The sequence below is a fragment of the Bos javanicus genome, chromosome 9 (genome assembly GCF_032452875.1).
Source record: "Bos javanicus breed banteng chromosome 9, ARS-OSU_banteng_1.0, whole genome shotgun sequence".
Classification (NCBI taxonomy): Eukaryota; Metazoa; Chordata; class Mammalia; order Artiodactyla; family Bovidae; genus Bos; species Bos javanicus.
In genome coordinates this window covers 101,909,262-101,934,465 of record NC_083876.1, presented here as the reverse complement: position 1 = coordinate 101,934,465, position 25,204 = coordinate 101,909,262, and the positions used below count along the sequence as shown (strand labels likewise).

Genomic DNA, 25,204 nt, shown 5'->3' with positions numbered 1-25,204 from the left:
CATGGCTGCCTTGGACCGCTGTCATTAGGTACCGTGTACTAAAGAAGGCACCTCTGAAACGAGCAGCTAACTGACTGCCTCGCTCAGGAATGCAAAGAACACCTCACGGCACGTGTCCTCAGATCAGAACAGCAGTGCAGAGGGCCGTGGCCCTTCCCCCGGCCCAGCTGCTCTCAAGCCCACCAGAGGCTGCCCCCGCCGCCCCCCGGGGCCTCCATTGCACAGAGGCCTCTTCTCGGGACTCTGAGGGCTTCGGAAGCCTGCTCACAGGTAGAGGACAAGGACACAGAATGGCTCAGGCCCTCAGCAGGCAGTGTCTTCGCTGGGGCCAGGTAACCGAGGACGGGCTCGCAGGGAGACGGATTACTGGTCGGCTCTTTGCTGGGGCCAGAAGCGTGTGGGGCAAAGGGGAGCAGGATACTGGAGAGGAGAGGGGAGGAGGGGAGGAGGGGAGGAGGGGAGGAGAGGAGGAGGAGGAGGGGAGGGGAGGAGGGGAGGAGGGGAGGGGAGGAGGGAGGAGGGGGGATGTGTCCATAAATATTTGATTTCATGTTTTCTGATGCTATTATAATTTGTTTTCAATTTCAATTTCTAAATGTAGAATCAGAGCCGTAACCCCTGGACCAGCAGGGAAGTCACCTGTGTGTGATCTCACTTTACACGTTGTGTGTTTCATCAGGACCTTTCTTCAGTCTTTTTGTATCTTTCTTGGCATTCTCCTCATGTCTATGCTCTCCTCTGCCTTCCTGATCACGTGCAGTCTTTATACTGCATGCGTGCTAAGAGGCTTCAGTCGTGTCTGACTCTTTGTGACCCTGTGAACTGTAGTCCGACAGGGAGGGGAGGAGGGGAGGGGAGGAGAGGAGGAGGAGGGGAGGGGAGGGGAGGGGGAGGAGGAGGGGAGGGGAGGGGAAGGGGAGGAGGGGAGGGGATGGAGGGGGAGGAGGGGAGGAGGGGAGGAGAGGAGGAGAGGAGTAGAGTGTAGTAGAGCAGAGGAGGGGAGAGGGGAGGAGGGGAGAGGGGAAGGAGGGGAGGGGAGGGAGTAGAGGGGAGGGGAGGTGTCGAGGGGGTGGAGGGGAGTAGAGGGTAGAAGAGGGGAAGAGTGGAGGGGAGGGGAGGAGGGGAGGCAGCTGGAAAAGCAGGAGAGGTGGGCAATAGGCCACCCTCAGCCTTTGGTCCCTTTGACCAAGGGCAGACTCTACCCATGAAAATTAAATATGCAGAAGCATTAACATTTATCAAAGTATTATCAGCAAGGAAACCTTAAAGTTTTCATTTAAACAAATTAAACAAGCTTAACCGTTTGCTAAAATTAAAGCAGACGGTTTTCAATCTGTGCTTATTCTCATAATAGTGATGCCCCCAAGACAAGGAACAGGAACAAAAGGTGTATGTGTGTGTACACGTGTGTACATGGTAAGTACGCACATGCTCGAGCATACATGTGGGTACATAACTCTGCGCGCGTGTGTGGATGTTACATTGCGTGTATGGGCATGTGTATGTGTGTTATGTGTTACATGTGTGTGTGGCGTGTGTATAATGTGTGTGTGCTGTGTGCACACATGGAGGCATGTGTGTGTTATATGTTACATGTGTGTATAATGTGTGTGCGCTGTGTGCACACGTGGAGGCATGTGTGTTATGTGTTACATGTGTGTGGCGTGTGTATAATGTGTGTGTGCTGTGTGCGCACATGGAGGCATGTGTGTGTTATGTGTTACATGTGTGTGGCATGTGTATATGTGTGTGCACACATGGAGGCATGTGTGTGTTGTGTGTTACATGTGTGTGTGGCGTGTGTATATTGTGTGTGTGATGTGTGCGCACATGGAGGCATGTGTGTGTTATGTGTTACATGTGTGTGCTGTGTGTTACATGTGTGTGTGGCGTGTGTATGTGCGTGTGTGGTGTGTGCACACATGGAGGCGTGTGTGTTATGTGTTACATGTGTGTGTGTATAATGTGTGTGTGGTGTGTGCACACATGGAGGCGTGTGTTATGTGTTACATGTGTGCGCTGTGTGTTACGTGTGTGTGTGGCATGTGTATGTGCGTGTGTGCAGTGTGCACGCGTGGAGGCGTGTGTGTGTGTGTAGGCCTGTGTACATGCATGTGCATGTTTGCTGAGGCTGGAGGGCGGGTGTGCACGCTTTATGCTCCAATCACACAGTGGGCGTTGGGATCCCTGCTGTATGTCTATGACCGTGCTAAGTCTCTCAACATCCCTTTCAGATGACTTACACCCACTTTACAGGCTTTCCTCGTGGCTCAATGGGGAAGAATCCGCCTGCCAATGTGGGAGCCACAGGTTCACTCTCTGCCCTGGAGAAGGGAATGGTAACACACTCCAGTATGCTTGCCTGGAGAATTCCATGGACAGAGGAGCCTGGGAGGCTATAGTTCGTGGGGTCGCAAAGAGTCAGATGTGACTTAGTGACTAAACGACAGCATACCCACTTTACAAATGAGAAGACTGCAGCTCATTCTAATTCACCTTGTCTCCAGCCGGTCTTACTGAAGGACTATACAGTTCCCACAAGATCTTAAATAATGTCCTTACTTTAAAACATTATAGACATCAGAGCCTTACATACCACAGAGGTAGGCATTCAATGCCATGCCACTGCTGTCTTAACTCACTTGACTCACAGGCACACAGCGTTTTATCCTTTTTTAGATGAATGTCAGTGGAGCTGAAACTCTAGGCTGGCTTCCTTCTGCTTTTGCATAAACGTGGTTAAGAAAGAAGCCAGAAGGTTTTTTCCAGTGAGTTGAATATAGGTTTGTATTTTTTTTTCCCTTCTGGTTCCTTTTGCTTCTTCAAAAGCTCATTTTACCTTTTCTTTTTCATTTACAGTAATTAATGTTACACCTCTAATCATTTCAAGAACTAGTGACTAATTCAGACTTGGCACTGGTTTCTTTCCAGTGCTGATCACTACAATATCTGTTTTCTGCAACTACCTGGGCTTTGGAGGAATCGGTGGAGACTGTCTTAAAGACCCCCATGCACCCTTTTATAGTCATGAGACGCTACCTCCCTCGTCACTGTGGGCTTTGCAGCCATTATCAGAGCTTTTCCTGCGTTGTGCTGAGTCTCATAAAAATTTCCACCACATCAATTTCTCTTAAATGACTGCCTGACAAGCTCCTTCCCAATCAACCTCCAACTGTTCAAGACCCTCACTCGAACTTTGTCCTAAATCACCTTTCTCATCACCTCCAACACATTTTTAGCTCAGGTTTGGCTTTCCAAACTCTTTGTGGCCTTATCTAAGTAAAGAACTACATTTCTCCCCAGACCGATGCCCCATGGATGTCACATTATGAGGCAATGACCAAACTGCCCAAGCTCTAGTGCGAGACAGGATGAAATCACTTGCTGTACGTTTAGGGGGAAAGCAAGCTTCCCCCACAGCACTAGTCCTCAAAGTGCAAGGACGCTGCACGTGTGGAAGTGAGCGTGCTTTATCAAGTGTAAACACAGACAGCACGCCAGCATCCTGGAATCCTCAAGAGGCAAGCAGATCCATGTCTAATATTCCTCAGACGCAGGATCAGAGAAGAAAAGACGTTTTTGAAAGGGGCTTAGGCTCACCTCCAAGAGGCCGTGGTCCGGAGCGCACGGTTCCGCTACACGGCCCTCACACAGGCGCAGGCATCCCCTCTGTGACCTCTCGCCAGACACACTTTCTAATGGTCATTAAGAAAAAAGCAGTGAGGGGCCAGGATTAACCAGAAGCAAATTGCTGAATTACCACTTCCTATGTAAAAGGAACGCCTATTTGCCCAAATACAGATGGTTAACCATCTATATCCTGTAGGTTATAAAACGATCATATGACTCCCTGGAGCAGCAGTAGAGCTGATGAGAAGGGAGGGGCCTGGGTGGGGTTATCCCTGCAAGAACAGCTCTGAGCTGCCTTTCAAGGTGTGGCAATGACATCGCGCTCAAACATGGCTTCTCCGGGCCAGCGACCTCTGGGAGCAGGGCGGTATCATGTGCTGCCCGGAAAGACGTACGAGGGTTTAGAAAGACCATTGAGCACGGTGGATGGAGCCTCTGGAGCCCCCTCCCTGTTCGCCTGAAAGCTGAGCGCCACAGCCAGGTTCTGACCCTCCGCAGCCCCAGGCCCTCCTCTGCGCAGTGAAGGCTGCGGTGCGCAGCCCCAGATGGCCACGGGGCAGCAGGCACGGCTCACGAGACTGGCAGGGAGGACAGTGCCTGGAGTGGGGCTGAGCAGTGAGTGGGCCGCTTAGGCGTCTCTGACTCTTTGGGACCCCACAGGCTGCAGCCCACCAGGCTCCTCTGTCCATGGGATTCTCCAGGCAAGAGTACTAGAGTGGGTTGCCATTTCCTCCTCCAGGGGATTTTTCCAACCCAGGGATCAAACCCAGGCCTCCCACATTGCAGGCAGACGCTTCACCCTCTGAGCCCCCAGGGGAGCCCAGGAGTGGAGAAAGTGCTCAATAAACTCGAGTTTTGGGAGGATAAAAACCCAGGTGGATTAGTGGTAAAGAAGCCGCCTACAATGCAGGAGATGGGGGTTCAGTTCCTGGGTAGGGATGATCCCCTGGAGAAGGAAATGGCAACCCACTCCAGGATTCTTGCCTGGAGAATCCCATGGACAGAGGAGCCTGGTAGGCCACAGTCCATGGGGTTGCAAAGAATCGGACACGACTGAGCAACTAACACACACACACACACACACACACACACACACACACACGGTGTTGTATCCTCTGGGATCAAAAACATCTTGTGTGGTGATGGATGCTAGCTAGACTTATGGTTCATTTCACAATATATGTAAATATCAGATCACCGTGTCAGGCACCTGGAACTAATACAATGGCAGATGTCAATTATCTCTCAACTTAAAAGCACACAAGACCCTAAACAGCAGGACACGTGACCATTAGGAGGTGGCAGGTGAGAAGCCTCCCGAGTGCGTGTCGCTGGATCTAGGGATGGATGTGAGGAAGAGCATTTCGATGAGCCACTAGGGGAGCTCGTTTTTCAGTATAAGTGGCTTTAAGAAATCAGCAAAAAAGTTAAAGAAAAAATATTCTAGAATCATAGATATGTTCACCATCATGTAGTGAGTCGTTATGATCCAAGTCTCAGGAAATCGTTTCATAAAAAGACTGAGAGCAAAGTGCTACTGTTGTTCAATAGCTAAGTCATGTCCAACTCTCGGCGACCCCGGGGACTGCAGCATGCCTGGCTTCCCTGGTCTTTGCAAGGTTTTACAGCAAAGACCAACAGAGAGCAAGGCCAGGTGGAGTCACGCGTTCCCTCCTTCCGAGCCTTGCCCTCCCATCTCGTGCTAAGCCGACCACGCTGCCCACGCACAGCCCCCGTCCCTCGGCTGGGTGCTGACCGAGCATCGGTCAGGGTCTCCGTGCTGTGGACCCCAGAGCCCGGCTCGCCCCAGGCCTCGGCCACCCTGTGGCATGGCCCCGGCGCCCTTTCTGTTCCTCCTGGGAATTGTCGGAACAGAGCGGGACCCTCTCCCTGGACCTCGCGGGCTTCTTCCCTGCCCAGTTTCTGCTCATCCCTGCCCCCCCTACCCCCGACCTACAGAAGAAGAGCCTTTCTCCATCTGACTGAGAGGCTGGACGACCTCACGGCCCCAGGACCCCGCCATCCCAAAATGCTCTTCCCTCTCTCACAACAATCCTTTGGAAGGACAGTCTCTCTGGGTTCTGACTTGTCTTGCTCTGGTGGGTCTTGAGGTTCTCCACTGACACGGTGTCCTGCACGCTCCTCTGAAAAGAACCCTCCCCGTGACATCCTGAGCGGTCCCTGACCTGGACGACTAACGCCCAAGGGAGAGGAGGGGACCGTGTCCTTCCCGCCCCTCCATCGCACCCCTGCTCCTCACCCCACCGCCGCCACCGCCTCCTCTGAGACCCTGCTCCTGCAGGCGGAAGCTGCTGGAAGGGCTGCCCGCCATGCCAGCTCCTGGCTGAGGTCAAGAGTCAGGTCACAGCCAGATCGAGGGACATGGGTGTCACACACCCTCTAACCCACCAGTTCCCCCTGACGTCCCCTTCGACAGTCTTATTTGGCGAGAGGGTGGTAAGGTATGTCCTTTTGTGGCTCAGTATCACCCCGGCCCCAGCCTGCCTAAAACAGGAAAAATAGACTTGACTTTGCTGAGGACCCCGAAGGGCAGCAAGTGGGGTTCAGCACGCCGACAAGAGCAGTGCCAGGAGGCAGCACCCGGAGACGAGGGGCCTGGAGCGCCTTCCCTTCCCGGACACGGGTGCTGGGCCGCCCATCGGGGGAGCCCAGGGCTGGAGGGGGCGCCCCCTGAGGGACCACTGCCCCTCGCGCACCTCCTCTGTGCCAGGCGGGAGCCAGCCTGCAGCGGGTCTGGCCCTGGTCTCTGACGGGCTCCAGCCCCGGACGGTGGCCTTCCCACCCACCCCGGGGCTGCTCCTGGGTGGGACTCAGGGGGCCTGAGCCGTCCTCCAGTGTCCTCTGCCCCCAAATTCCTTCTGCTTCAAAGTGATTCCAAACTACATGCCATCCTTGAGAAGCTCAGACCCATCTGTCTTCTCTCTCTAGAAGCGTCCCCATGTTGGGACTGTCCTCGTGGTCCAGTGGTTAAGAATCTGCCTTGCAGTGCAGGGGACGCTGGCTCCATCCCTGATCTGGGAGCTGAGATTCCACGTGCTAAGCGCCGCCCCACAGCTAGAGTCTGTGAGCCGCAACGCAAGGCCCCACATGAGGCAACAAAGCCATGGCGCAGCCAAAGAAATAAATACTTTCTTTGGAAAAGCAAAAACTTCCCACGTTAAAAATCTGTGAGCTCTCAACACTACTTCAATAAGATGCTGGGGCTCATTTGCATGATGTGCTGATGGACCTAAAGAGCAAGAGGTCCACCCTAGGTCGTGCGATTTATATAAACAGTTTCCAGTCTGAAAGCCTGCCAGGAAATGTGAACAGTTCATCCAGGACAAAGCCCAGGGGCTATTTGGTAAATTAACATCACAGCCAAGTGGGGAGTGCTTTACCCTTTGAGGTGAGACTGTGTTGAGTCCCGGGGACCCTCCTACTAACTGGCGTGGAGAGGCAGCTCCTCCAGGGCAGGATCTGTGGAACCAGAAAGAAGGGAGTCCCAGCCCCGCAGAGAAGACAAGCTTTCCCCCCTAGGAGGAAGAAGAATTTAAAAGGGAAAAGAGGAACTTGGGAAATGTGCATAGGTTATGAACAAACCCACGTGCACACGGCTATATTTAACATAGATAACCAACAAGGACCCACTGTACGGAACAGGGAACTCTGCTCAGTATTATGTAACTACCTAAATGGGAATTTGAAAAACAAGAGACACAGGTACAGATATAAACTGAGCCACTCTGCTTACTGTATGCTGTGCTTAGTCGCTCAGTCGTGTCCGACTCCTTGTGACCCCATGGACTGTGGTCTGCCAGGCTCCTCTGTCCATGGGCCTCTCCAGGCAAGAATCCTGGCATGGGCTGCCATTCCCTTTTCCAGGGGATCTTCCCGACTAAGGGATTGAACCCAAGTCTCCCATGTTGGGGACAGAAGCTTTACCACCCCGCCCCCAGCGCAACTGCTCCCCAGTAGAAAATAAAACTCTTAAAAAAGGAAAATAGGAACTTGGGGGAATGTGCATGGACTCTGAGCAAACACATTTCTCATTATAAAAGTTAAAACAATTTTGGGCAACAATTTTTTAAAGCAAGTTCTTCAGTCACATGGGCTTCCTCACCACGGATAACTGCGTGTCCCTCTAAGGGATGACAAGGGTTTCATATATTTTCAACTTTGTGGCTGATTTCCAAAGACGTGTGACACACGGGTGACCCGTGTCTGCTGACGGGCAGGTGGCCCATCCGGCTTTGGTGTCTCAGGGGACCCCGGGCCTCCCTGATAAATGATCAGTTCCGAATCTGACGTTCGCTGGCAGCTGTGTGGGCCCAGCGGGGGTTGGTCTGCAGCGTCATATTACTCAGCTAATAAAAAGAATGCATTTGAATCAATTCTAATGAGGTGGATGAAACTGGAGCCTATTATACAGAGTGAAGTAAGTCAGAAAGAAAAACACTAATACAGTATACTAACGCATATATACGGAATTTAGAAAGATGGTAACGATGACTCTATATGTGAGACAGCAAAAGAGACACAGATGTATAGAACAGTCTTTTGGACTCTGGGAGAAGGCGAGGGTGGGATGATTTGAGAGACTAGCACTGAAACATGTATATTATCATATGTGAAACAGATCGCCAGTCCAGGTTCGATGCATGAGACAGGGCGCTCAGGGCTGGTGCACTATGGGATGGGAGGTGGGAGGGTGGCTCAGGATGGGGAACACATGTCCACCCATGGCAGATTCATGTCAATGTATGGCAAAACCACCACAATATTGTAAAGTAATTCAGTTCAGTTCAGTCGCTCAGTCATGCCCAACTGTGAACCCATGGACTGCAGCACGCCAGGCCTCCCTGTCCATCACCAACTCCTGGAGTTCACCCAAACCCATGTCCATCGAGTCAGTGACGCCATCTAACCATCTCATCCTCTGTCATCCCCTTCTCCTCCTGCCCTCAATCTTTCCCAACATCACAGTCTTTTCAAATGAGTCAGCATTAGGTGGGCAAAGTAATTAGCCTCCAATTAAAATGAATAAATTAATTTAAAATAAAATAGAATTTAAAAAAAAGAGAGAGAGACTGCAGCTCACGCGGTCAGAGGGGACATTGACCCTCTTCTGGAGTCTGGAGCGGTCTCCTGACTTGCTGGGCCAATCGCTCCACCGGCCGTGACAACCTGGGGCTTCGGAGGCTGGGTCACAGAAGTCCTGCGGCTCCCCCCGGCCAGGCGTCCTTTGGAACCCAGTCCCCGTGCTGCACTGAGGAGCCCAGGCCCCGGGGGGAGGCCACGTGGGGGTGGCAAGGGTCCCGATGAGACCCCGGGGGACAGCCAGGCCACGGCGCCTCCCTGACCCGGGTCCCCGCCAGCCTGACTGCAGCTGCATGACAGGCTCCCGAGAACCACTCCACTGAGCCCCCGGCCCCAGAGCTGAGGGAGGGGGCAACAGGTTACCGTTTGGGGCACCACAACCAGAGGTGGCCGGCCGAGCAGCCCTGAGTGACTGGGGCTGTCGTCCCACCCGGAGGAGCAGCCCCTCCTGAAGTAGAGCGGCGGGTCACAAACACAGAAATCACAGCAAAACCGGACTTTGTTCAAAAAGCATCCTCCCAAGATCGCCAACAGGAAGGCTGGGCAACCTGGGCTCTTAGTCCGTTCCAGCCTCTATGAGACGCTCTTTGTCCCTACTGGGAAATTTGCTGGCAGGATGCTAGAGGTGGGGGAAATAAGATGTCTGAACAGGGATGTTGTTGGGGCAGTGAAGCGGGCAAGGTTGACAGCAGAGGGTCTCACTGGGGCGCCTTGGGGCTGGGCCCTGGGTGTGTCGTTTCCTCTGCAGAGAAATAAGGAAACCCTCCTCACTGAATCCTGCCAGCAAATTTCCCGCTAGGGACAAAGAGCATCTCATGAAGAAGTGAAGAAGTGAAGTCGCTCAGTCATGTCCGACTTTTTGCAACCCCATGGACTGTAGCCCTCCAGGCTCCTCCGTCCATGGGATTCTCCAAGCAAGAATGCTGGAGTGGGTTGCCACGCCCTCCTCCAGGGGATCTTCCTGATCCAGGGATTGAACCCGGGGCTCCTGCATTTCAGGCATCTCACTGAGCATCTCATTGAGGGGATTAATTGCCAGCCGTGCTGACACCGTGTGTCTTGGAATTGACCGAGATTCCAAGTTGCCCAGCCTCCCCGTTTAGGGCACGTGCTGCGGAGTCGATGTCCTGTCTCTCTTCGCCCTGAGCATTGTCCTCCGGGGCAGTGAGGGGCTCGCCCATCTCCTTCGCCCGCTGTCAGTCACTAGCTCAGAAAAACCCCCTGTGCTCTCTGGCGGGGCTCCCCAGTCTCTGGCCCCCAGTGGCTGCTGATCTGAGGTACCCTTGAAGCAATAATGGTAGAAATACAGCACACACCATTGCCAGGCACTAAAGTCAACCCGAAATCTCCCCCACTTCCTCTCTGTGGAGGGGCAGGGGCTAAGTTCCCAGAACTGACCCTGGCAGGGAGCCGTGCAGGAGGGAGGTGGCCCAGAGCCAAGAGCCGCTGGCAGGCTTGAGGGCGCAGCCAGCCGGCCTGGTGTTCCCCTCATCCTGCTCTCTTCATCCTAACGGGAAGCCGGAGGGTGCCGATGCCGTCAGACTGAAACTCAGAGACGTGGCAGCTTCCTCAAGGGCACACACCTCAGAGCTTCCAGCCATGCCCCCAGGCTGCGTGCCTCTGGGATAAACGTGGAGAGAAAGGATGCTCTGAAAAGCCAGGAAGAAGCCAGAGGAGCAAGGAATGAAAATGATAACTGCTTTTCCACCTCAACAGTCGTGGGGGGATCAGACCTGGACGCTTACTTCTAGGTTTCTAACGCATTTCTACACAGAAGGACGGAAAGTGCTCGAAGAGGAAGGAAATGAGACTCATCCGAGGTGCGGAGACTGAGGTCTCGTGTCACGGGGGAGTCTTGACTTCAGATCTGGGTCAGCCACGTGACGGGCATTCCTCAAATCGGTCTCTGGAGGTCCGTCTCCTCCTTGATAAAGGGAAGAGGAGGCTCGTGGAGGATGAAGGTGCGGACTAGTCACACACCGTGTGGGTCCTCCTGTGCGTTCGGCTCCAGCAGCCGGCCCCCCACCCCTTCCTCCTGCTCCTCTGCTCCCCACTTCTCCTTCCCTGCCGTCCCACAGAGGAGCTCCAGAACGCAAAGCAGGGGCAGTTCTGGGCAGGAGGCCACAGCTGAACTCAGAGGTGCTGATGAAAGCTTGGGGGCTTGCACTGAAGCCCAGGAAAGTGTTGGTCACTCAGGCGTGCATGACTCTGCGACCCCATGGACTGTAGCCTGCCAGGCTCCTCTGCCCATGGGACTCTCCAGGCAAGAGTATTGGTGGGGATTGCCGTTTCCTCCTCCAGCGGACTTCCCAACCCAGGGATGGAACCTGGGTCTGCCCCATTGCAGGCAGACTCTTTACCCTCTGGGCCGTCAGGGAAGCCAGGAAGCAGAAGGACAAATTGAAGTGAGGAGGAAAGCAGTGGCCAGAAGCAGCGGTCACTCGGAAGTCAGCGCGGTGTCAGTGCAGCAGGCCCGGAGCCACGTGCTTGGAGAAAGCCCTGCAGAGCCGAGTCTGAGGGCTGAAGACTGGCCTTCGCTGTAATCACTGGCGCTTACAGTGCTCTTGGAAGATAAGCTTTCAGTATGAATGTCTCAGTGAAAGCATTATTACAAGACTCTAAGAAGAGAGTGTGGTCTCAGGAAACAGAGACCACAGATGTAGAAAAAAATTTTTTTTTAATTGGCAGTGATAAACAACAAAGTCCTGCTGCATGGCTCAGGGAACCACGTTCAATTCTCTGTGATAAAGCGTAGTGGGAAAGAAAATAAAAACGAATATATGTATGTATAAACGAGTCACTGCTGTGCAGCAGAAATTAACACATTAGAAGTCAACTATACTTCAATTTAAAAATGAATAAATAGAAAATAAAACTAAAAAATTGGCACTAAGACCCAAAGAGACAGATGGCACTGCAGAGGGCAACAGGAGCAAGTGAAACTTGGTTGAACCCCAGGAGTCAGCGGACCCCCCTGTGGCCCCCCACCCACCCTTGGCCCACATCTGATTTCAGCTGCAGCTGTGGGGCCAGAGACTGCCCGCCCAGACGGTCCCCATCTCAACACCCAGAGCCCTGATTTCCTGACTCCAGGCTTTTCTGCTCAGCCCTCGGGTACAGCCCAGGAGAGCAGAGGGTTAGGGACCTGGTGGACAAATGCGGGGATGGGAGCCAGCCCTCAGCCCTCAGAGATGGGGTCCAGGGTTCCTGCCAGCATCGCCATCCCGTCCTCTCCTCATGGGCTGTCAGGATTAGGGTGGCCAACCAGCCTGGCTTCCCAGAACCTGGAAATGGCAGGGCAGTCCCGAGCGGGCCAGGATCTATTGGAAGTAATCACACAGTCCTGTCCCAAGGCCACGGACACAGAGCCCAGAACCAAGGTCCCCTCCGGAACTGACTGAGGCCCTTTGTAACGGTTGCCAAAGGCTCCCCTGATCTTCCCAGGCAGCTCTCTGATCCCAAATTAGGCAGAAACACCCACTCTGGTGCTCAGCCTGGCTCATCCTCACCAGTCACCGAATGCCACCCTTCCGGCAGGAATTTTCCTTGTCTTGAGGCTCTACAAGTTGACTGCTAACTCACGAGGAGCATCAGCTCACCCTTGAGCTGGCCTGACCCGGCGTCCTGGCGACTCTCCCCTGCCTGTAAGGAGGTCGGCCGGGGCGCTCCCAGCGCCCTCATCACCTCTGCTCTTTGTTCGTAGTAAGCTCACTCACTTCTGACGCTCTGGGTCTGGATGACCACGGCAGTAACGGCCTCCAGGCAGGGTGCAGGAGCCTTCACGTGCAGGCCTGCTTAGCGCAGAGCACAGTCAGGGAGCAGGAGGGGCCTGGAACCAGGACGCACCGGGAAGGAGGGGGCGGCCGGCTACCCCAGGGCTGGAGAGGGGACCACGGGGAAGATGCTGGCGTGGAAAAGGAGCAGCCTTGTTCTCAGTCGTGCCAGAAGGGAGGCCGTGGGCCAGAGGACCTGAGGGCAGGAGGAGGCAGTCTCCACAGGCAGGGGCAGGGGGTCAGACGCCCCGGCCACCCGGCCACGGAGTCTGGGCTTCCCTCCCTCTGAACTCCCCGCATGTGCTGCAGACAGGATGCCTCCGCTGCCTCGCGTGCCCAGGGAAAGGGGGCTACCTGGTCTAAAAAGCAGAGTCCTGGGAGGTGATGGAGGGAGAGGGGAGCTGGGAGGAAAGAGTGATGGGGTGGGAGAGGGGTGTGCAGAGGGGGACAGGGACGGGGCGTGGGGTTCGGGTTAGGGTGGCGGGGGCAGGCTGTACGAGGCTCCAGGAAAGCTGGCGGGTCTGGGGGGAGCAGGGAGGTGAGGCAGGCTCCTCAGGGACGCCGGAGCCTCTGGAATCCTCTCCTCCTGGCCGCTGACTTCGGAGCTCCTCAAGAAGGAAGAGACCCCATCACCCAGACACACACACTGGTGCCCTGCGAGGGTCCCAGATGCTGGTCACAGCCACTATTTTAAAAATGACATGGCTAGAACCAATATTCACTCTCTTTCTAAAGCCTGGTGTCTCTAAAGTGGGGGAGGAGAGGAAGGTTTTCAAGGTTGTGGGTTGACCCCATGAGAAGAGAGACTTCTTTGCAAAAATTTTATATGGTGCCCCAACTTTTAAAGTTCTAACCCTGAGCACGATATTCTAGATCAGCCTTATTCTTACCAAAGCTTCTAAGCAAAAATAGGGACAGGACAAAACTGTAAAGCTACAGTCCTCCCGGAACACAGGGCGGGGCAGAAATACACTGAAATGGTAACAGCGGGGGCTCAGGAGGTAGAGACGCGAGAAGAGTAACTTGAGCAACTTTGTTTCTGCGTCTTTGCCTTTCCATGTGCTTAGTAAGGAGATACGTGGTTGTACAACTAAACGGTCTCTGAGAACAGGAAAAGGGCTAGTTGCAGTAACTGTTGCAGATATCATTCAGGTGAACCGCTGGAAAATTACACCTGCTAGATAGCTCCTGATAATCTCCTCGCTCTGAGTGCCCCTGTAGTCACAGCTTTCACGTTGGTTTCCTGAGCAGTCAACATGCTGTTTTCCTTCAAATCAGATCCAGGAAATGGTGAAAGGAGTTGTTGCATATGACCCCCAGTTCAGAACAGGGAAACCTGTGCAAGATTATTATGACCAAGGAAAGCGCTCCAAGTAGCATTAAAGCTACCTTCCAGTGGGACTGGCTTTTCTCAGACTTACTTTGAAACTCTTCATCGAGGGCATGACTAATTTTACCAGAACGGATAGAATTAGGTCACAGAGTGGGGAAGACAGAAAGACCCCCGTTTCACATCAAGAAGGCGCAGGGGGCTTCCCTGGTGGTGCAGCGGTAAAGAATCCAGTGCAGGGGACACGCGTTCCATCCCTGATCCAGGAAGATCGCACGTGACTCAGCGCAGCTCAGTCCAAGAGCCACGGCTCCCGCGGCTGGGTGCTGCGTGATGAAGCCGAGTGCGTGCAGGGGACACGCGTTCCATCCCTGATCCAGGGAGACTGCAGGTGACTCAGCGCAACTCAGTCCAAGAGCCACGGCTCCCGCGGCTGGGTGCTGTGTGATGAAGCCGAGTGCCCCTGAGGCCGAGCCCCACGGCGAGAGAAGGCACTGCCAGGAGACGCTCAAGCACAGCTAGAGAGAGCCTGAGCGGCAGTGAAGACCCAGGATGGCCAAGGAAATAAAATTTTTTAAAAAAATAGATGGCTGACACTTGCATACCATTCTCAAAGAAAAACAGAGCGGGAAGGCTCTGTGCCAGCCTTAGTGCTGGCCCCTGCAGACCCCCATCCGAGGCCAGGGAGCCCCCCACCTCACGGCTGGGGAGCAGAGGCCACCGCCGGCCAAATAGGGGAGGAGGGGTGTGAACGGTGCAGCCTGTGTTAGAGTCCGGAAAGCGACAGAAAGGCCGAAGGAGGCCAAGCCACTTCATGGCATTTCATTTAATTACACACACAAGACCATGACTTTCCGTTTCCTAAACCTCTGTTTATCTGCCAGAAGCAAACCTGAAAACCACACATCCTTTAGTGCGGGGACCTCCACGCGAATAATTCTGGTGTCAGATAAACCCACAAGTAACATCGACAGCCTCCTTCCTTGAGCCCTCCAGCCTTAGTAAGGACCTCCAGCCTTAGTTCCCGACGGTGCCCGCTGGGGCGCGGTGGGGGCCGAGCGAAGAGTCTGGGGCCGCCACTGATTCATTGCGCTCCTCGGTGACCCAGATTCAAGCCTCCTTTCTCAGTTTGTCTAACGGGAACCTCCAGGCTGACTTATAAAGCTGCTACAGAAATGAGAAAGGCCCGGGTTGTGATATGCGACAGCAAGCCGGCTGCTCCCCGGCTGTCACAGCAGCAGTCACTGAGACGGCCGGCGGCCGCCGTGGCCTCCTCTGCCATGACCAGCCTTCGGGTACAGGACTCCTCTGCCGGTGAGAGGGGCTTCCAAGCACGTGGGCTGAGTATCCGGATGACCTCTCCAGACCCTGACCGAACAAACCCCGGACGGTCCCGCAGCCCCTGACAGCCCCGGCGCGGCTGGGCAGGAGAAACCAGAGGGTGCCCGCAGTCTGCAGCCGGTCATCCCTTCACCCGAGGATTTCTGGCGCTTGGTGTGATGAAGGGGAGACAGAGCACGGGGAGGAAGTGCCTGCGATTCCATCCAGGAGAAGGACGCTGAGGAGGGTCGTGTAGAGGCCTGGCCCCACCCCCACCCTGGGGACCCCCGATGGCGGCGGGGGACCCTGCCCTGCGTCTGCCCGCCCAGGACCCGCCCCGGTCCCTGTGCCCGCGCCCCCAGGCCCACGGCCACTGCTCCCTGTCTCAGCACTGCTCCGCCGTGTCCCTCCTCACCTTCCGCCCAGACCGCTCCCTCCTCCGCCTCAACACCCCCATCTTTTCTTTGTTACCTGGTCTCTTTCTCAGGCCTCCAGCTCCTCACTCGACTCCCAAAGCTTCTGTAAAAAGCACAAAGGACTGTGCATCCTAGACCTTGGTCCTCCCCAGTAAGGCCTCCTCTTTGGATCCTGCGACCTCGTCCGCCGCTGTGAGCCCCACAGGCCGAGTGGACCTAATGAAGGAACACGACGGTGTCTGACTCACCTTGCTCTTGGGGGAAGGTAATTCTGAATTCTCTTTCAACTGAGGTCGATCAGCTCCAGGACTAAGTGTTCTAAAATTTCAGATCTGATTTATAAGGTTCTTGCTCAAACGCTCCTCCTAGTAAAATCTCCGTCCTCCAGCCCTGCCTCTGAATTCCTTTGTGGTCACCCCTGTGGATGTGATTTTCTCCTCTGCAGGGGCCACGCAGATGCCTGGGGCCGTCTGCTGTGCCCTATATGGCCCCAAAGTTTAGCACACTGAGTTGTCCTCTCTGTGTTCTAGGGTGTTCCCACCCAACCTCATCCTCTCCCCTGCCTCGTTCCTCCCGGGGTCTCACTCAGCAGCGACCTTCCCACTTGGAAACGTTTTGCTTCTCTGAGCTCTGCCCTGGAAAACCAAACAGTGTTACTTATCAGAACAGCACCTAAAATAAGAGTCAGTGCATCTCGATGAGCCCCTGAGGGTCTCCCCTGGGAGAAAAGCTGTGGGGGATGGGCTCTGTGGCATCTATTTTAGCTGCAGAGGCTCTTTTTTGTTAATTTCCTCTTTCTCAGTTTGTCTTAGAGGGTTGATGCTATTCGATAAGAGACCTCTAGGTAAGTGAGGGCTCAGGAGGTTTGATGTGTTTAATAAGAGAAGACCGAGCCAAAGATTAAGGCAAATGCCTCGGTGCTGTCATATGAACGGAATGGCAGTATTTTTTAATGACATAAATGCATGAACCCACAGCAGAGTGAAACTCATCACCACCTATTTGTCACTTTCACTTGAAAGATGGTTGTGTCACAAGAACGTCTTCCCATGAAGGGCAGCACCGTCCAGCCCCTTGAAGCAGACCCACGAGCACGTCCACCCATAGGGGCACACCCACCGCGGGCCCTGCTCTCCTGTGGAGCTGGCTCCAGGCCGCCTGGCCTTCTGCCCGTCTCCCTGCCCCGTCCCTAAGCGCCCCCTCTGCATGGGAGCAGCTCTGCCCCGTCCCCTCACCTAGACACCACCCTGTGCTCTAGGGCAGTTCCTACCATGGGTCACCCAGGCCAGCACCCTCCCCTCCACCAGGCCTGCGCCCCATCTGCATTTTAACCCACCAGCACCCCGTTCTGTGCATGATGCAGCCCAGCACAGGTGCAAAGAGTAAGTTAAGGAGACCGCATCTGGTTTGGGTCTGTAGAGTCTGTTTCTCCTTCACAGTCAAGGCTCAACTGTGAGATCGCTCATTCAAAGGTGGCGGTGGCTTATTAGGTTCTTTGCCAGTGTTTCCACAGCCTTTTCACAAGGGCTGGTCAGCGTCAGCAGGTCCTGGAGGCTTGAAGGGACTCTGCTCCCTCCACGCTAGCATGGATGGAGTGGCTTTTTCTAACTCTTTAATCACACCTGCTCCCAGGACTGCAGTTAGAATACAACGTAAGATTGCTGCTGCTGCTAAGTCGCTTCAGTCGTGTCTGACTCTGTGCGACCCCATAGATGGCAGCCCATTAGGCTCCCCTGTCCCTGGGATTCTCCAGGCAAGAACACTGGAGTGAGATTACATAAGCAGTAATGGTGACATCTCTGGAACAGCAGCCAGCACGTCCTGGACTCAACCAGCCAGTGTCTCTCCTCCTCTCCCCAGGGCGTGACTAGGAGGTCTAAGTGAGGACCAGTGTCTGAGGGGACGATATGGAGCTTCTCAACACTATTTTACCTTCAACACACTAACCAGTCGACACAACAGGGACACAACGTTTTCTAAATTCCGAGATGAAATAAAAACTTACCGGCAGAGGAGTAGCTCCTTATTCCACAAATGAAGGGCCGCAGAGCTGTCCCTCGTGAAGCTCGGGTCTCTTAAATCTTCAGACTCCTCTTCTCCAGGGTAAACCCCCGGGCTTTGTACTGACGGAAGTGGCCCAGAGGCTGAATTTTTAGTGCCTGCTCCTCGGGTGTCCTGGCGCTCATTCTGTGCCCACGTGCTGGGCGGTGTGGTGAGCGCCTCACCACAAACTTTATTCCTCCAGTACATACCTCAGGTCATAGAAAGGCAGAAAATAAGACGGGGGAAGGAAGGCAAGCTTATGCAACTAGGTCACTTAATAATTTCAATTTTAGAGAAAATTTTTTTTTCTTGTTTCAGAATTATTGGTCTGTGGAATATTTTTTATTCTTCTTGGAAATTACAAATTAATCAGAATGATTATAAAGTTCTCTGAAAAGTTCCACATAATACCTAATGAACTTTATAGACAACTACTCACATTCTGGACTGTAAAGAACAAAAAGCGTAAAAAAAAAAAAAACCACATGACTATGCTTTAAAAGTAAAAATGATAAATAGAGAATCAGCACATCGCAAATAATGTGGGTCAGTGGTCAGCTCCAAAAGAAGGCGTAACCCAGCCGTAAAGGAGGAGTGTCACCATGGTCTATAGTTTGCAGCCGTGACGTCGTAACCTGACCTGTGAGCATCTGTACCCCCAGAGCAACTGTTCAGTCTGGGGACAGTCCTGTAATTTGAGGGGAATCTGGGGTACCTTCTCTGAAACCTAGAATAGAATGAGTCGAGCCACAAACCCCTCTGTGGAAAGTCCTAAACTGGCCCTTGAGAGAAACACCGGTGACCCTGATGGGCAAGAAAAGAGAAGCTTCCTCCTTGGTTTGTCCAGCCGTCTGCTTTCTTTTCCACATGACTATATGTAGTATTGTTAATGTCAATTAACATGTCTAATAAAAGTAGAAGCAACTTTTCATATTTATCCTTTTGCTTAATGCTGACAAATGATTTTGGCAAAGCATTTTCCTGAGGGAAAGAAACAAGCACACAAGGATGTTTTCGTAGTTTTCTCCAGAGCCTATAAATCAGGAGCAGTGGATTTGAAAATTAAACCACAATTCATTTATGCTTTCAGCAAATACTTACTGAGCTCCATTATGTGCTGAGAAGCTTTCTAGGCCAAAGTGTTGTAGCTGTGACTGAAACAGATAAAATCCTTCACTTTATGGGGTTTACATTCCAGTCGCGAGACATGGGCATGAACAAAATAAATAAACAAAACGGTGTACAATACGGTAGATGGTGATAAGTGCCTTGGGGAAAATCAGGCAGACAGGTCAGCCAGCGATCACCCATCAGGAAAGGTGTCCCTGGGAGAGGGGCATTTAAGGACACGGTGTCCCCGACGCAGACAGACGCCCACCCGACACATTCAGGGGAAACCTGGGAGGTCGTGTGGCGGGAGTGAGCCTGGGAAACGGGGGGACTGTTAGGCTCCAAGCGGCTGAGGGGCCAGGTTCTGGAACCTTCCAGTCTGCTGCCATGACTTCACCTTCTCCTCGGGGGAGATGGGAAACTTCCGGAAGGTTTTGAGTGACACTGCATGTTAACGGCTGTCTGACTTACATTTTAAGAAGATGACTCTGGGGGCAATGTGAAATGTAGATGAAGGGGACCTAGGTGGAGTTAGGAAGAACATCCCAGTAAGATATGATGTGCCTACATCAGAGATACAGGCAGTGAGATTTGCTGACAGACTGGATGTAGGATTTGAAAGGAACAGAAGCACTAAAGGTGACTCCAGGCGTCTGACCTGAGCAGTCAGGCATTGCTGCCCTTCCGTCACTCGGTCACATCCAGCCTCACGGACACCCTTCCGTCACTAGGTCATGTCCAGCCCCACAGACGGCACAGTCAGGCATTGCTGCCCTTCCGTCACGAGGTCATGTCCAGCCCCACGGACGCCCTTCCATCACTAGGCCATGTCCAGCCCCACGGACCGCACAGTCAAGCATTACTGCCCTTCCATCACTAGGTCACGTCCAGCCCCACGGACTGCAGCATGCCAGGCCTCCCTGTCCATCACCAACTCCCGGAGCTTGCTCAGACTCACGTCTATCGAGTCGGTGATGCCATCCAGCCATCTCATCCTCTGTCGTCCCCTTCTCCTCCTGCCCCCAATCCCTCCCAGCATCAGGGTCTTTTCCAATGGGTCAGTTCTTCGAATCAGGTGGCCAGAGTATTGGAGTTTCCGCTTCAGCATCAGTCCTGCCAATGAATATTCAGGTTGATTTCCTTTAGGATTGACTGGTTTGATTCCTCACTATCCAGGGGACTCTCAAGAGTCTTCCCCAGCACCACAATTTGAAAGCATCAATTGTTCAGCACTCAACCTTCTTTATGGATTTCTTGCTGTTCAGTCGCTCAGTCATGTCCAACTCTTTGTGACCTCATGGACTGCAGCCCACCAGGCCTCCCTGTCCTTCACCATCTCCCAGAGTTTGCTCAAACTCATACCCATTGAGTGGGTGATACCATCCAACCATCTCATCCTCTATCACCCTCTTCTCCTCCTGCCCTCAATCTTCTCCAGCATCAGGGTCTTTTCCAATGAGTTGGCTCTTTGCATCAGGTGGCCAAAGTACTGGCGCTTCTGCTTCAGCATCAGTCCTTCCAGTGAATATTCAGAGTTGATTTCCTTTAGGGTTGACTGGTTTGATCCCCTTTCTGTCCAAGGAACGCTCAAGAGTCTTCTCCAATGCCACAGTTCAAAAGCATCCGTGGATGGATTTGATTATATAAAATTGCAGAAGAAGCAGGTTGAGGGTGGAGGAGAATATCAGGAAACTCATTAGGAGCTTGAGAAGTAAGAGATGCCTATTAGACTATTCCAGCGGAAACATCAATACAACAAATAATTGCTTACCTGAATATAAAGCTCCGAGGACAGCGCTGGCTGGAGAAGTAAATTTAGGAGCCATGAGCTCTTGGGTGGATGAGATCACCAAGGGAGAGGGCATAGATGGATAAGAGAAGAGGTCCGGGGCCTGAGACCTGGAGGCCAAGCACATATGTATTTCAAGAAGGGGAAATGAATCAACTGTGTCAACCCTGCCAGCAGACCAAGCAGCCCCGAACGGAGAGGAGTGAGCACCAGATTCAGCAGCGATCGCTGCAACCGTTACAGTGTTTGCTGAGCGGTTCAGTTCAGTTCAGTTCAGTCGCTCAGTTGTGTCCGACTCTTCGCGACCCCATGAATCACAGCACGCCAGGCCTCCCTGTCCATCACCAACTCCCGGAGTTCACTCAGACTCACGTCCATCGAGTCCGTGATGCCATCCAGCCATCTCATCCTCTGTCGTCCCCTTCTCCTCCTGCCCCCAATCCTTCCCAGCATCAGAGTCTTTTCCAATGAGTCAACTCTTCGCTTTGAGGTGGTCAAAGTACTGCAGTTTCAGCTTTAGCATCATTCCTTCCAAAGAAATCCCAGGGCTGATCTCCTTCAGAATGGACTGGTTGGATCTCCTTGCAGTCCAAGGGACTCTCAAGAGTCTTCTCCAACACCATAGTTCAAAAGCATCAATTCTTTGGTGCTCAGCTTTCTTCATAGTCCAACTCTCACATCCATACATGACCATGGGAAAAACCATAGCCTTGACTAGACGGACCTTGTTGGCAAAGTAAGGTCTCTGAGCTGTAGAGGAGCCTAACTGGAAGAGAGTGGGAGACAGGAGAGAATGCAAACCCTCGCTTCAGGGAGCTTGCCCAAGGGGAACGAGAGAAATGGGCAGGAGCTGGAGATGACGCTGGAATCCAAACATCTGTTGTTAAGATGGGAGAGATGAGTGGTCTTTACATACTGGTGGGCATGATCCACTGAGGAGGGAGATGTCATTGCTGCAAGGAGGAGAAGGGAGGAGCACTCCCCTCCACTTTGTGTGGACAGAGGAGGCTGGGGGCTGGCAAGGGACTTCCTCAGCAGCGCCCACGAGCACCACACGTAGGCGATGTGGCCGTGGGCACTCATGCCAGTTCTTTTCTGATTGTTCCTTTGTTCACAGTACAAAAGGAAACCAGGTCATCAGCTGAGACTGAAAATGGAAAAAGAGGCATCAGAGCTTTGACAAGAGAGGAAGACGAGTGAACAGCCATCCAGGAGCAAGGGAGAACAGACGGGGTAGAGAATGGCATGACCGCCAGACAGCACATGTGAGCAGCTGTGAATTTCAAGTGAGACCAGTAACGACACGTCCTTTTCTAGGCACAGTCATCGTGTGGGCACAAGAGCTGCAGAGAGCCGAGCTCAGCCGGAGCTGTGGTCAGCCAGCTGAGTAAGACAGAGGGCCAGTGGGCTATGCAATAGAAGCGTCCCATTGCCTTCTAACCATCCAAGATCACTCCAGCCTGACGTGGTCCCGGGATGGCCCTAGACAGATGCCTTGAAATGGAGCATAGTGGTCAGCACTGAGTTTCAGACATAGGTCTGCTGAACCACACAGTTGACGTCGGTCTCTGTGCTCAGTGTCTCTGACATTGGTACCCAGGAGACATTCCGGTGGGATGTTAATTGCCCTCCTTGATGTCAAGTGCAAATTTAACAGCGTGGTTAATTAAAACCCTCGTATGCTTTAAAAATTGATGGTGGTTTTTAACATCTAAAACCTATTTAAATTGTATTTTTCTTTATAAACTAACTTTGCCCCTGCAAATCTCAGGGCAATAAATTATTGATTTTGGCAACCATCAAGAGAAGCCACACTATCTTTTCTATCACGACACACTCTTCTCGTGTGCCTCTTAGGTTCAAAGGGCTTCTGTGTTCTAACAGCGTCCCTGATCGTTCAGGTGGTAAAGAATCAGCCTGCAATGTGGGAGACCTGGGTTTGATCCCTGGGTTGGGAAGATGCACTGGAGAAGGGAGAGGCTACCCAGTCCAGCATTCTGGCCTGGAGAGTTCTATGGACTATATACAGTCCATGGGGTCACAAAGAGTCAGACACAATAGAGCGACTTTCACTTTCACTACGCCATGTGTGAGAGGCAAGACAGAGTGGGGCCTTCCTCCCTGGGGTAAGGAACTTCAACCCAGATGCCTGGGTGCCCAGGAACATCGCCAAGAGCACAGCCCTTCTGACGGCGGAAGACTCGCCTCCCACCCTCCGACTCCTTCGTGTCTTTTCAAAGCCATGCAGCTGGCTGCGCTCTGAGTGCTCTTGGCCATGAAAGCACCGATGGAGAGGACCCGGGTGCTCTCTGAAGGGCTGTAGGAACTCAATCTGCTATGAGAAGTGACTTCCTAACTCCAGAGCCGTCCTCAGGGGGCCCTCAGAGACCCTCTGCCTGGCTCCTGGGCGCTCACCTGGCTGCCTCCATCCCGGGCAGGTCCATGGGCCCACCCACTGGAAGGGAGTCGGTCAGCCTCGGAGCCATGTCAGGACCCAGGGAGAGGGCGGTGCTTCCCCGTGCCCCTGTGGGACTCCTCCAGCTCCAGGTGAAGGTCCCATGGCACATCTGTCTTTCAGCCAGACCTCCTAAAAACTCTCCCCAGAGAACCGATAACCCTCCCACCAAGCAGGAAGCAGGGAGTCCTACTAAGATAGACTGCAAGCTGACACGTTCCTCTCAGGAAGCGTCAATTCTGTAGAGACGTGCTGTGACACACACCTGTCTGCATGACACCCGACACTCGTGACGTTCAGAAGTTCCTGCATTCGCATTCCTCGTATCCTTCCGGAAGTAACGGCGTGGGTTCAGTGATGAACCCGCTGGCGGGGAGACTGTGTCAATGCATGTTCAAGTCTCCTCCTCTTTAAAACCAAAATTCACTCAAACTTTGAAATTTTTCATCAGGGTAGAACAATGCATGTTGGAACTGGGAGAGCCTGCAAAGATGGTAACTGGGTTATCTATTAGGCGCTTGCTGTATGCACATGGTGTATACCTCATCTCTAGTGCTCAGCCTCCTGAGAGGTCCCCATGACTGTGCTCCTTTACTGACGAGCACACACTGATTCAGAAAAAACAGACCTTTTGTTCTGATTCCCACTCCACCCCCTCCAAGAGGACTGAGAACTGTACAGCGTAGGAATATCCCTTCCAAGGAGGTCTCAAGGTCATCTTTCACTATCATAAACTTGTAAATTATCTTTTGACAATATCTGCCATTGCTGAAAAAAAAATTAGTAAGAGCCAAAAAAGACATTCAGCTTGAAAGAAGACAGCAAGACTGGTCCATTTACGAATCACATTTCATCACCAATAAAACATTCATTCAGCCAGAAGACCAAGAGATGCTGTAGCAAGTGACACGATTTTCCCCACGTTCTTGTATCCAGATGACTTACTTTACATTCACTGCTTCTACCCACCAGGCTGTAGAACACCTCCACTAGAATCAGAGGGTGCTCCTAATGAGCCCCAGACCAAGACAGAACTTATGAAATACATAAACATTGTCACAACTTCATTTTGGGATAAACGTATCCTTCTGCCTTAATAAATATTTTTTTAATACTTTCGAAACATACTTTACAATTAAATGTTTTTCTTCTTGTTTGTTGAAATACACAATTTCAAGGATGCCAGTGGGATTCTAGCACAGTAAACAGAAAAGCTACTTGGAAAGAAGGCTTCTTGCATGTTGTGAAAAACCAATGTTAATTACAAATTCATTTATTCTGAAAGAGTAAAGTAGATCTACTTTCTCCCTACTAGAGCAAAACAGAACAATATTGTAGAATTGGTGATATTTTAATAAGAATCATCAACTATTATAGAAAAAAAAAGTACATTTGAATTGGGAAGGTGAGTATGTGAAGCCAGATGCCAGGAGTTTGGAGATTCAGTGTGAATACGCTAACAAAGATTTATTCATGGCAATTACTTCTGTTAATACATATCGAGATCTAGTTATTTAGAAATATTGCCTGTCAGCATCTAATATCACATATGGGATTGCCAGAATTATTAATTAAAAGCAGAGTTTCAATTGTTAGAAAGAAGGGCTGAATCTTTCATCCGCTTGCTTTCTCTCCCACCTTCCTAAGAAAAGGTGCCGGTTTGAGGTCTTGACTCTGAGTAAGCTGACCACTCCCACACTTGACCTTATTATTTCTTATAATTAAATTTCTAAGCAGCTGTCACATTAGGGCATTCAATAGGAGCTGTCAAGAACAAGGTTTTCAGTGGTTTTCCTTGTTTCTGTATGTTAGTGCTTCAGAACCAGTGTATGTCAAATATTAAAATTTTAATAAATAAAAGGTTAATCAAGGTAATGTCTGACATTAAACAGACAGTGATGATAAAAATAAAATATTGATTCCACTGGCTGTACCATTCAGCCAACAAACATATGTCTCTCATCTCCTATTCTTGTTAAATAATTTCTTCCAAACCCTCTTTTATGTTTCTCTCCTTTATGAACATACTATTTTACCATTTTCCTTATCATCATCATGTCTTACCTCTCTAAGTGGGCAGAAAATGTGAAGAAACTTTCTGTGGCCAATTTGCGCTCTTAGGAAGCAGTGGCGGGGATGGATGGAATGCCAAGGCAGGGAGAGTCAGAACCTGTGCACTTCACCCAGATCCACGCCCACCTTCTAATCCTCGAGTGTTACCACTTGCCTGTAAGGTCA

General features: G+C 52.2%; 1 protein-coding gene across 2 annotated transcripts in view; it reads right to left on the bottom strand.

Moving 5' to 3' along the window:
• The window catches only part of CCR6 (C-C motif chemokine receptor 6), a 30,415-nt gene extending 12,389 nt beyond the window's left edge, over positions 1–18,026 (bottom strand). The window contains exons 1-2 of one of the 2 annotated variants that reach the window (XM_061428546.1): positions 17,575–18,026; positions 15,625–15,785 (exon numbers count right to left, since the gene is read on the bottom strand). The gene's annotated coding sequence lies outside the window, so the exon portion shown is untranslated. Of the gene's footprint in view, positions 1–3,600; positions 4,238–15,624; positions 15,786–17,574 lie in introns of those variants that run through there. The other variant, XM_061428544.1, reaches the window with a different exon arrangement.
• Between the last annotated feature and the right edge of the window lie 7,178 nt (positions 18,027–25,204).